This window comes from Phyllobates terribilis, unplaced genomic scaffold, assembly GCF_046119375.1.
Source record: "Phyllobates terribilis strain yellow unplaced genomic scaffold, ASM4611937v1 Scaffold_7__3_contigs__length_470593459, whole genome shotgun sequence".
Taxonomy (NCBI): domain Eukaryota; kingdom Metazoa; phylum Chordata; class Amphibia; order Anura; family Dendrobatidae; genus Phyllobates; species Phyllobates terribilis.
The window spans coordinates 232732883-232745806 of NW_027362767.1; the positions used below are offsets into that span (position 1 = coordinate 232732883).

Consider the following 12924-nt stretch of genomic DNA (forward strand, 5'->3'; position numbering starts at 1 on the left):
ACAGAAATATTGTTTAAACGATTGTTCTGTGCCCATAGATTATCGATATCGGCAGGACATGTCTTGTGCTTGTAGCATGTTTACTCTCTTACATTTGGTATGGGTAATTGGCCTTAAGCGTAGATATTAATTACCAACCAGCAGTTGCCATATTGAAAAGCTTCCATGACTAGACCATATATCTTATTTCTGTGGAGTAGGGCTGCTGCATCCCCTCGCCAATTCTCCAAGAGAGAATTGGTCAAAGTATTCCAAGATGTCTTAGTATTTAATACCATCGTAACGGCAGCAAGGTCTTCTGCTCGCCATCCACATTGCTTACATATAGATCTTGGTGTGAATGATGGGATCTGCCAAGAAATAAACATGGGGCAGCACGGTGGCTCAGTGGTGAGCACTGTTGCTTTACAGCGCTGGGGTCCTGAGTTCAAATCCCACCAATTACAACATCTGTAAAAAGTTTGTATCTTCTCACCGTGTTTGCGTGGGTTTCCACCGGTGTTTATTGTATTTTACAATAATTTCACCGCACATTATGACTTTCCCCATTGAGGCTCACAATCTACATTCCCTGTGGCCGATATGAGCTAGTAAAATAACTAAATAGATAATGGTATATGAACATGACTCGATGGTCGTCAAAAATTACAGAAATATGTGTATATATTTAAGTACATGTGTTTGCAGCATCATACAGGTCAGTTTGTGTGTGATGAATATTTTTGGTCTCTTGCATCACACAGAATTAATTACCCTGAAACAATGTGCAATCTTTTGTATCAGAAGTGTCTTTGATGTGTAAAGCTGCTGACTGTTTCAGCCGATAAGAATCTGCAACACAACACAATACTATGAGATGAAGTTTGCTTTCAGGCTCTGTTGACATAACCAGTTGTCATCTCTTTGTAATGAATTTAGTATTGAAAAAAAAAACTGGATCCGTTAGGAACGCAGCAAAAAACGGATGAAAAATAGACACTAAAGTTTCCAGAATGGATCCATCTTTAAAAAAATAAAAAATAAAAAAATGACAACCCTGATCCATTTAAAAACCGGCACTTTGGTCTCCATTTTTGCTAGAGATGTCTCTGAACTTTTCTCGTGTTATGAATATGTTCTAAATATGCACAGTGCTAAAATAAACTGATCCATTAATGAACAGCACAGCAGGTGACCATCCGTTTTAATAAATAAAATAATGTTTTCCATAGACTGTAATGTTTAAAATAAAAATGGATCCAGTTGCTATCAGATTTTTGGAAAAAAGTTGTGTAGACTTTGTTTTTTGCTCCAGCTAAAAAAACACGGATATAAGCTGGAAGAGATGCAAAAGAAAGATATTATGATGCTTCCAAATGAATGGGTCCTTTACTGGGTCCTTTACTGGAACATTTTCTTTCTGTTTTTATGATAACAAAACGGATTGAAATTTCTACCAGACATGCGAGCAGAGCTTTAGGGGCCCCATACGCAGTAGATGGCCATCGGTCAAGTGACCGTTCGACCAAGATTTCAGACGGCAGATGTCTCTCCCAACTCCTCCACACGTGAGACTAGTGCTTGCTCTAAGTGCTTCTGTATTCTCTACGATCGTGTTCCCCAACTCAAGAGCCACCAAAAGATCTTGTTTTTCGGGATGCCCAGAAGATAATTCCATCAGCTGTACAATATTACGGAAATCCTGAAAACGGAATCTGTTGGTGGCTCTTGAGGACTGGATTTGGGGAACACTGCTCTACTATTTCCTTGGTTTCTGCATAATTCGCCAAGAACAAATGGATCGGCAGTCCAAAATCTGACAAGCCAAGTCCTCTTGTCTGTCGAGGTTCAGTCAGGAGGACCCCATCCACATAAAAACTGTTGGCTGAGCCTGCCGATAGGTTCAGCTGGCGTTAGACAAGGGTGGCCTTTACTTTGGGCTTAGCTTGCCAACTGCTGCCTTTTAACAGCTGACCATACAAGGGTAATATATTCTCTGTGTGGCACAGTCTACGACTCTCGTCGATCAAGTTTTGTAGCTATGTCAACTTTGACACCATAGAGTTGTGTTCAGACAGTGATCCCACACACAGATCAGCTAATCCGGTGCATTTCCAACATACATTGCATAACTCTGGCACAGTTAAGGTCCCTGGCAGAAACTGTGCCATAAATGTGAGTCCCCAAAGATGCAAACACGAGAGGTGCATCAAAGCTTGAGGGATACATTGTTTCTACATGGATTTTTTCTTTTGCTTATTTTTGCCCAGGTAGCTGAAGAGATCGGATATTTGATGACCCTAGATGTTGGCAACTCAGATTACGTTGCCTTTTCTGGGAAATTTTACAAGAACATTTTTAGACAAAAATGATGAATAGCAAGTTATTGCGTAACGTTTTTCCGATCTTATGTTAGTCCAAAAATTTGAATTTATTTATATAATTTTTACCCCTAGTTTAATTCATCCTTTAGAAAGTTTTAAGGTCTTACAAATTCTTCAGTCTTTTAGGTAGCAATTAATGAACTTCTTTTATGATTTTAGTCTCTTTCGTAAATTAAGGAAAGATTTTGTAAATGCGACCGAAACAAAAGAGACAGGAACAGACCTGATAGCCTGGGATGCCATGGGAAGGTTAATCCCGACCCATATATTTTATCTTGATAAAGCATTGTAGAAGATTAGAGAATTCAGGGCTACAAAGCAAAGAAGAAGGAATTGAGGATTGTCCTCAGTCAGATGTTCAAATAGATTAACAGAGTTGTCCCAGTGATCTGCAACTAGAGCATTCCTCTCCTGACACTGCAAGCCCCAAACAACCTCCCCGAGAGGCCGTAAATAACGTGCTTATAATTGACATCAACTAACAAAACAGGCATCTTCAGGAGACTGCAGCCTAATTCTCCAGATACCGATGTAGCCTTCATTTATACAGTACATGATGCCCATGGACAACGTCACAAAATATTCACTCTGCAGCAGTATTTCCTGCAGAGTGACTCTCATGCCGGCCGGCATGTGCGGTATATCTATTCTGGCTCCATCAAGATAGGGGTCAACATAAAACATGGATTTTTTTTTTTTTTTAAGATCGACTTTTTATTAAGACCTTTTTTAAACACTTAAAGAAGGTTTCCAGTATATTAATATTGATGACCTATTTTTAGGATAGCTGCTTAAAAGTGCCGCCGCGCATTGGAATTTGCACAGCTCCGTACGTTGTGCAGTGGCCAGGAGTGGTACTGCATGCATTCCCCCATTCACTTGTAGTACCATTCATGTCCACTACACAATGTACGGCGCCATGTCACTTCCACCTTCAATTAGCTGATCAATGGGGGTGCCGAGAGTTGCTCCCCAATGTTCTGGTATTGATGACCTATGCAAAAGAATAAAATCTCCGGAAACCTCTTTCAATAGCATTTCTCTCTGAAATAATAATAATAATAAAAAAAAAAAAAGGTCATCAACAGTAGATACAAGGGCTCGAATTGTGCCGTCTGGCAAATTGCTTAAAAAATCTATTATTTTTTTTCTTTTTTTGTTATCGGATTCATTGGAAACTGGATAACAACCAGTATGACTGACTGCCATTACAGGGGCGAGCAATCCTTCATAGATTCCGGTCAATGAGTATCAAAGCCTCCGAGTTCTCTGAAGTATGGGGGTGGAGGGGTTTGTTGTAGGTTTTGGGAGGTTTTTATTTTAAGAGTTTTGGGAAAATTAAATGATTAAAGTGTGATATTTTTATTTATTTATTTTTACTGTATTAATACTTTAGATTTCCCTGTATGTGTGTGTATGTATGTATGTATATGTATATATATATATATATATATATATATATATATATATATATGCTCAAACAAGCCTAGATGAGCAGAATTGGGCTTCTTCCCATTATATTCAGCAATGTGTCCAGAGTTCAGGAAGCTCCACTGTCTCGGAGTGACCCCAAGTCGTCATTCAGGCTTTATGGTCATCAGGTTGTCCTCATCTGTACAGTAGCATTGAATAGATCTGCCCCTGGAATGTCAGGCTATTGATCCTCCACCATTGTCCGCACCCTGCTCCTCCCTTCATATAAATAGCTCACAGTGACAGGTTTGTGACATTTTCTTCTGCTTGAAAGGAATTCCTAAAAACCTAAAATCCCACAACTTCCTTCCCCCTTTTCAAGTAAAATCAAAATGGAGCCCAATGGTGAGGAAAGATCTAACAAAGATGTCCTAATTCTTCTACGGTTCCCCACATTAGATGGCTGCCGGTTGAACATTCGTTCGACTGACCGCTATCTCTCTACACAGGAACTCTTGGCAGCGATTCATCTGGAGAACAAAAGGATCGGCTGGTGGAAAGCCGACGTGCTGTATCCTGCTCTTCCCCGACATCATCAGTTGGGGGAGAGTCAGGAGTTCCTCCTTAGACATTAGATTGTTGGCCGATATCGATGGGTTCAGCTGACTTTTAGAATAATGTGTATGAGGCCTTACATAGATGATATACAATAGAAGCGATTGTTCTAGTGCTATAGACTTGGGGAGATACCGGACGCCATTAATTAAAAACTCTATAATTTTTGTTTTATCCAAATCGTTATACACTGTCTAAACAGTATTTCTCCCAAACAGTTGGCCAAAATGATTACATCTGTTCATTATGGGAGACTTGTGGGTTTATGATATTAAAAAGGGTTGATACATAAAAATGTTAAGGCTGAGATTGCTTGTTTCAGGAGCGGAGACAAACCAAAGAGGGCCCCTGTGTAAGAACAGTACATGGACCCTTTGTAGACCAGTAGCTCTTCATAATGCTCAATTCCACCTGATTTGGAGGTGAATGTGGTCCCCTTACGTCTTGGGCCCTTAGGCTGCACCAGTGGGGTGTCCACCCTTTGTTTATCGCCCACCGCTCCGGTGCTCCTTGTTGGTGTCTGTTTTCTTTTGTGCCGTGGTCTTAGCACCGATAGATCACTTTACCTATGGATCTGTTATCCGATCACTGAATGTCGGTGTTCAGACCCCTGTAAACATTAGAAAACTGTTGGCTGAACCATCGTTGGGTTATTTTTGAGAACCCCAAACAAAAGGATCGGTTGTTGGAATGAATTATTCTCTCTCCCGGCTTCACCTGTTGGGGGACAGTCAGGGGATCCCCATACATATTAGATTCTTGGCTGATATCGTCAGATTTGGACAACTTTTGTCTAATTTGTATGGGGCCTTTACACGAGCACCATTTAGTGGTATTTAATTAGCAATTGTGTGGCTATACACATGGGCGTACGTTGTCCGATTGGTGCTCATTCAGAGGACCTTCTACAGCCAATGTACGCAGGGGATGGATATTATTCCAATCGTTCAGTTCACATACAGTTTGCAATTTGTCAGCAGCACATCATCATGCGATCCGGCTGATCGTTGCCTGGTTTACATGGCCAATGATCGTTCAGCCAATCATAAGCAGTATGAATAGAGCCGTTACCAGCACCATTTCCACAGCGCTGCTGAATACATATATATGATTGTAAATCAATACATATTCAGATTGTTCTGAGGCTGGTAAATTCTGAGTGGTTCCTAAGGGTCAGTATGGATTAAGGGGGCAGTCAAGCTTCTTACTACGTGGTTATAGCCGGTACCATTTATATCATACATTACAGCATTACATAGCTCTTTTGAAAATCCTTCAAGAAAAGCTGCTAATGTGATTTTGTATGTAGATGGCTATTATTGATCGCATCAAGATATGATGGATGTACAGTCATTGAGCGGAGTTTGTCATCAAACTGGGAAAGCATCGTGTTACTAAAGTAATATAGTAGCCCTAACGACACGCGGATAGTTCACTATTGACCAATAAAGTTTTGCTACATCTGTTATTTCTCGAAATTGCCTAAAAATGTACCCATTTGATAATTCAGTGCAGACGCAATGTGAGAAACTGTAAAAAACATAACTAGGACCAAATAGACCATAAAGTGCAAATTACATGTAAACCACCCTTGGATTGGCATCAAACCCGTATTGCCAGGACATTTTATAAACCATTGTGCAGATATGAGGCTAGAGCTAGGTTTCTCCCTATCTGTGGCCGATCAGTCTTTGGGGAGGGGCCTTGTACTAGTCACCCGAGACGCATAGTCCCCTAACGGCTTTCCAAAATGTTTTTTATGAAATGCCGCAACAATAGCAATAACACAACCAGTGTCTGATTGGTGCTGGTGTGATTAGTACATTAACGGGAACCTGTCCTCAGGTTTTTAGACTTCAAAGTAACATCATCTAAAGTCTCTTTAATGTTGATTACGTCCATACCTTTGTAAGTTTGTGTTTTATAGAAATCCATCGGTAAATGAGCCACAAGTACAGGGTACTTGGCCCTGCACTTACAGCTCTCCGGCCGCTCTCCCTCTCTCCTTGCCCAATGCCGGCCTCGTGAAGGTGACTGACCATTCACTCTTCTCTGTAACCTACTCCTCCTCCCGAGATCCCGTGCAAGCGCAGTTATTCGCAGTGTCTGCACATGCGAGGATCAATAGTCCGGCTCTCAAAGTGATCAGGACCTTACTGTGAAAACACCGACCCTGGGAACCATGGTGCTTTCTCAAGATTTCGAGCAGGGAAGCAGGTCACAGAGAAGAGTGACCTGTCAGTCATTAAGGGAAGGCCGGAAGTGGGCTGGGAAACAAGGGAGAGAAGTCAGAAAGCTGTACGTGCAGGCCAAGCCCTCTGCACTTGTAAATCATTTGCATAAACATTATTTGCAGATGGATTTCTATAAAACGAAGACACAGACTTATAAAACAAAGGTATGGACGTATCAACATTACATGGACTTCACATAGATGACATTAGCTTGAGGTCTAATAAACTGCTGACAGGTTCACTTTAACAAGGTTGTCCGGGACTTTAAAATCCTTAGGGTAGGTCATCAATCTCTGATCGGTGGGGGTTCACAGCACCATCGATGGAATAGTGGCCACGGCCTGGTACTGCACATCCGCTCCCCATTGATTTGTATAGGGGGCGGATGTGCAGTACCCAGCTGCGGCCACTAATTATTTGACAAAGCTGTGCAGCTCTGTAACTGATAACTTTGATAACTTCTGCAGAAAAAGAGTACAACTGATCGGCGGAGGTGCCGATCCACCCCCCTTCTCCCTTCCTTTCCTAATCAGACATTGATGACCAAGCATAAGCCATCAATATTAAAGTCCCAGGCAACCCCTTCAACCATTCATGTCATCTTGTTCTGCTAATGAAGATCAGCACGTAGCTGGGCTTAGTATAAGACCATCAATTTCACTATATATTGTAATACTGCACTGTTGCAGTATGCAGAACAAGCAATGAAGTGATCTCGGGTTAAAGTCCCCCCAAGGGACTTCAGCATTAAAGTAGCAATAAAAAGAAATAATAAAATTGAAAAATATATATTAAAAAAAAGTTTAAATCACCCTCCGTTTCCCAGTTCAAAAATAAAGGAAAACAAAATGTGTATTTGGTATGCTAATGTTCGTAAACGTTCAGTCCATCAATAAATTAAAATTATTTAAACAATGTATAAAATACCAAAAAGGAAAAAAATCCAGAATTGGGTCAGTTTTTGGTCACTTCTAAATAAAAAAAAAATAAAAAAAAACAACCCCAAAAAAACCCATAAGTTTGTGCCTGCCCTGAAGAATCCTATTACTGCACAATGAAAGCCTTAAAAATAAACCCAAAAAACAGTCAGAATTGCATTTTTTCCCCCATTTCACCCCATTTGAAATATTTTTCCCATTTTTCATGGTAAAATGAATGATGTCATTCAAAACGACAACTCTTCCTGAAAAAACAAGCCCAAGGGAAAAGTACAGTTATGGCTCTTGGATGAAAGGCAGGAAAAATTGCTTGGTCATGTAGGAGTTAAGAGCAGCGGCCATTGAGAATTAGATATCACATTTGTCATACTGTAGAATATGAGCTATAGTTCCCTGTTATCAGCCATTTTGGGCTTGGAAGAAGCTGACTGTAGCATTCTTCAACGCGACCACTGACGAATATTTTTAGAAGAAACTCTTTAGTTTCCAAAGATGTGTCTCCTGCCTGTGAGAAAGGGGTTAAAGTCGTTTCATGCCGGCTTTTATCGTTTGTCAGATAGTACAGAAAATGTAAATTGAATGTCCGCGAGCTAGAAGAGCTGTCATGTGAGATTTGGTATCGTCTGATGGTAACTTTCCCACTGCGACAGAATTGGGCTGCCGACTCTGTGAGCACAATCCTACTTGGCGTGCCGTCATTTTCAGGGACGGAGATGTCAGACGAAGAGAGGAAACTGCCAGAATGATGACTGGAGCATTCTAGTTCGTTAACCTAGATGTATCCTCATTATCTTGGATCTGCGTTTAATCTTAAATCAGGCTTCACATTGCAAGTCACTTAAAATAACTCCTTAATGTATCTCAGCGCCTTATCTCACAGTAGGGTTTATCTGGGAAAAATCATCTTCTTTGGGAGGAAATCAGGAATTTATATTGCTTCCTTGTTCAAGTAACATGTACATGATCCTAAAATCGGTCTTAAGAGGAATGGGAACTTATGGATCGTTCTATTGTAATTCTATACAAATAGCAATGTCCTGATTTTGTGCCACGGGGTTCATATAGATAACCAGATGTATTGGATGGGCGGAGGGTGAAAATAGGAACTTGCCAATGTTCAATCAGACATGTTATGTATGGAGTCATACATGTTCATTAAAACTTGAAAGAAATGGCCCATTTCTTCCATAATGAACGATCGTTTGGTGAAATGAAGGATCGTGCAATTCTTCTGATGAACGGCGAGCGTTTGTAAACATTGAAAAATTGGTTGTGTGATGGATTTCTTTCAGTCAAAAATATTGGCATATGTAGTCTGTGATGTGATGGGGGATAATCGTTCGTCAGCCCATTTTTACCATGTGTTTAGGAGGTCTTTCCTTCACCTTAAATGACCTCCCACTTTCTCCCTGTATCACAAGTCCGTTGTCTCGGTGTAAGGCTTGACTCTGCTCTGTCCTACAAACCTCACATTCAAGCCCTTACCACCTTCTACAGCTTAAAACTCAAAAATATTTCCAGAATCCGCCTTTTGCCTAAACCCTGAGTCAACAATAATGCTAGGACATGACATCATCTCCCACCGTGACTGCTATAATATCCTCCTCTGTGGACTGCAAACCAACACTCTCCTACCTCTCCAGTTTTTTCACTTTTTTCTTTACGATCTTCAGCTCCATCTCAAGCCATGGCGACTTAATGGATGAACGATCTGTAGGAAAATCGATCTTGTTCAAGCCTAGATGGGTCGATTTTAATCCACCTCTCGCCTCGCTACTCCTCCACCCTCGGCCAATCCCTTCATTGGCTTCCAATCTAGTTTCAACTACTTACAATGACTTACAAGGCCGCCCATAATCTGCCTCCTCTGTCCATTACCCGATTCCTCCCCACTTGTAATCTGCAGTCCTCACAAGAACTCAATCTTTCCTCCTCCCTTGTACATACCTCAGTCAACTGACTCCAAGATCTTTGTGTGCTTAGGAGTCCAATGGGTCACCTTACCCAGGAATAATTTTCCCCTATATGAATCATCTGGAATCAAACACAAAGCGGGCAGAAAATGATTCTGAAAATGCCAAGAACTGGAGATCTGTCAATTAAACTAGTGACTGATCATATGGATACCCTATCAGTTATTTTGTTGAAAAACTGTACCAGTAGGCAAAATAAATTAAGAAAAAGATGTTTGTACGGCTAGTATCCTTTTAACACATTACGAGGGTTCGTAAACTGGATGATATTTTGTTTGTAAAGGATGCAGAAGGAGATCATTAGATATTTCGCATAATTGAGGGGATATTGTTCGATCATGAGTGAATTTATTAATCCGCTGTGATCCATTTGGTAACATGGAAGCTTGTGTTCACTTTCCCTGCAGTGTCACTACAGATTAAATAAAGTATTACACTTAGGGATGATCGGACCCGTGGAAATTCGGGTTATGGTACCCAACCGAAAGTTAGTCTAAAGTCTGGTTCGGGTACCAGAACTGAACTTGAGCATGAACCCGAACCCCATTGAAATCAATGGGGACCTGAACTTTAGAGCTGGAAAATCTCTCTCTACCTCCCTCCATCCCTTCTTCCCTCCTTTCTTCCCTCCCTCCTTCCCTTTTTTCCTCCCTCCTTCCCTTTTTTCCTCCCTCCTTCCCTTTTTTCCTCCCTCCTTCCCTTTTTTCCTCCCTCCTTCCCTTTTTTCCTCCTTCCTTCCCTTTTTTCCTCCCTCCTTCCCTTCGTCAATCCCTCCTTCCCTCCTTCCTTTACTATCTCTCTCCCTCCCGAACTGTAAAACGGACTTCCAGCAGAAGTTCATGTTCAGAGTTCAGCATCGAACCCCATTGAAATCAATGGAGACCCAAACTTTGGAGCTGGAAAATCTCTCTCTACCTCCCTTTCTCTCTCCCCATTTCCCTCCGTCCTCCCTTCTTCCTTCCTTTCCTCCTTCCCTCCCTCCCTGCCTTCCTCCCTTCCTTCCTCCCTCCCTTCCTCCCTCCCTTCCTCCCTCCCTTCCTCCCTCCCTTCCTCCCTTCCTTCCTCCCTTCCTTTCTCCCTTCCTTTCTCCCTTCCTTTCTCCCTTCCTTTCTCCCTTCCTTTCTCCCTTCCTTTCTCCCTTCCTTTCTCCCTTCCTTTCTCCCTTCCTTTCTCCCTTCCTTTCTCCCTTCCTTTCTCCCTTCCTTTCTCCCTTCCTTCCTCCCTTCCTTCCTCCCTTCCTTCCTTCCTCCCTCCCTCACTCCCTCCCTCCCTCCCTTCCTTCCTTTCCTTCCTCCCTCCCTTCCTCCCTTCCTCCCTTCCTTCCTCCCTTCTTTCCTCCCTTCCTTCCTCCCTTCCTTCCTCCCTTCCTTCCTTCCTCCCTCCCTTCCTTCCTCCCTCCCTTCCTTCCTTCCTCCCTTCCTCTCTCCCTTCTCCCTTCTTCCTTCCCACCCATCTTCCTTTCCTTCCTCCTCCCCTTCCTCCCTCCCTTCTTCCTTCCCTCATTCCTTCCTCCCTCCCTCCCTCCTTCCCTCATTCCTTCCTCCTTCCCTCATTCCTTCCTTCTTCCCTCATTCCTTCCTCCTTCCCTCATTCCTTCCTCCTTCCCTCATTCCTTCCTCCTTCCCTCATTCCTTCCTCCTTCCCTCATTCCTTCCTCCTTCCCTCATTCCTTCCTCCTTCCCTCATTCCTTCCTCCTTCCCTCATTCTTTCCTCCTTCCCTCATTCTTTCCTCCTTCCCTCATTCCTTCCTCCTTCCCTCATTCCTTCCCTTCCTCCTTCCCTTCCCTCATTCCTCCCCTTCCCCCTCCCCTTCCCTCATTCCTCCCCTTCCCCCTCCCCTTCCTTCTTCCCCTCTACCTTTCTCCTTTTCTCCTGAACTGTAAAACAGACTTCCAGGAGAAGTCAGTGTTCGGAGTTCAGCACCGGACACTAGGTGTCTGCTAAAAACCCCAAACTTTACAGCAATGGTTCACTCAACTCTAATTATACCTCATTCATTTAAAGGGAATATGTCAGCAGTTTTCTCCTATGTAATCTGAGAGCAGCATGATGTATGTTCAGAGAGCCTACTAGGCTGTGTTTTGCTATTTCAATACAATCAGTGTTTTATCAGCAGAAGATTATCATTGGAGGATATGCTGCCTTGTTCAGGGTAGTCCAACACCCCCTCTCTGTCCAGCTCTCTGTCACTATACAATGTACACAAATATCTGTGGTGTCAGCGGGGTTATAGAGGCATAAAAAATAGCACAAAAGGCTGAATTTAGGGGTTAATATGTCTGCAACCCCACAAGTAGGGGGGGGGGGGGAGTTAAAATTGGGTGCTCACCTTAAAACGTGCTACAATAGGCACAACTTTACCCAATTGCTTGAAATCGATGGTGGACCAATGTCACTAGTGATTGATCGATGCCACCAAGACTCCAATCCCTCAGGAGCTGGGATGCCAACCTTACCAGAGGGAGCCAAAGAACTGGAGTGTGATATCGATACCAGTTGAAGATGAGCATATAACAGATGCAAAGATGTCCACCATGGTAATGGTGATCAATAAAATTTGTTAAAGCTTTAGTAAACCCGTTTTCTTTAAATTTTGAAGTGGTAGTCTTAAATTTGGAAGTTATCCCCTTTCCATTTTATACCGACTCCACCAAAATGGACTCCCGACTCCACAGCCCTGCACACAAGGGATTGGTTGGACTCTTAGCAATCGGGAAGTTATCCCCTATCCCAGGTTTTTAGGATCAATACAGCGTTTTCTTCAGTCCAGTCTTATCATATACATAGCTTAATTTCAATAGTTTTTTTTTTTAAAAGCAGTGACCATAGTTTTGATCATTTGTAGGTTTTCCTTCTAGACTAGGATTCTTTTCACAGACCCTGTGAAAACTTGATAGTTCTTGGCTAAAGCGATAACTTGCAAAATTGAGAACCCCTACTTATTAAATTGTAATGATCATCAGTACTATGGTGGACATCTTTTCGCTTTTTATATACTTTTCTTCCACTGGTATTGGAAATCTTTGAGATACAGTACTCCAGTAGAGAGATGATGGATGGGGCCATCACCATAGACCCCATGTTTAAGGTTTCATGTCTTTGGAGACAGAAAATAAACCCATAGGATCTCACTGCCCATTGTGAGGGATACGGGGCCAGTGGAAGTTGTACTGTGTAGAACCAAATAAGATTTATTTTGTGTGTTGACTACAAAAGGGGCATCATGGCCATTGGGCCAAGTTAGCAGATCTATGTGTCTGTATGGCCCTAGGCATCTGTGCCCTCGTCTCGGCTAATGATGTTTGCTGGCTTTTGCTGTGCAGATAATAGGCTGGAGGATAGCTTTATTAAAGTAGAGATGCTTCATTTATTTGGAAATGTATCCTA

At 42.2% G+C, this 12924-nt stretch overlaps 1 protein-coding gene across 1 annotated transcript in view; it reads left to right on the top strand.

Moving 5' to 3' along the window:
- The window catches only part of LOC141155470 (nuclear receptor subfamily 6 group A member 1-like), a 260468-nt gene that overhangs the window by 203066 nt on the left and 44478 nt on the right, over positions 1 to 12924 (top strand). The gene's annotated exons all lie outside the window — the stretch shown is intronic.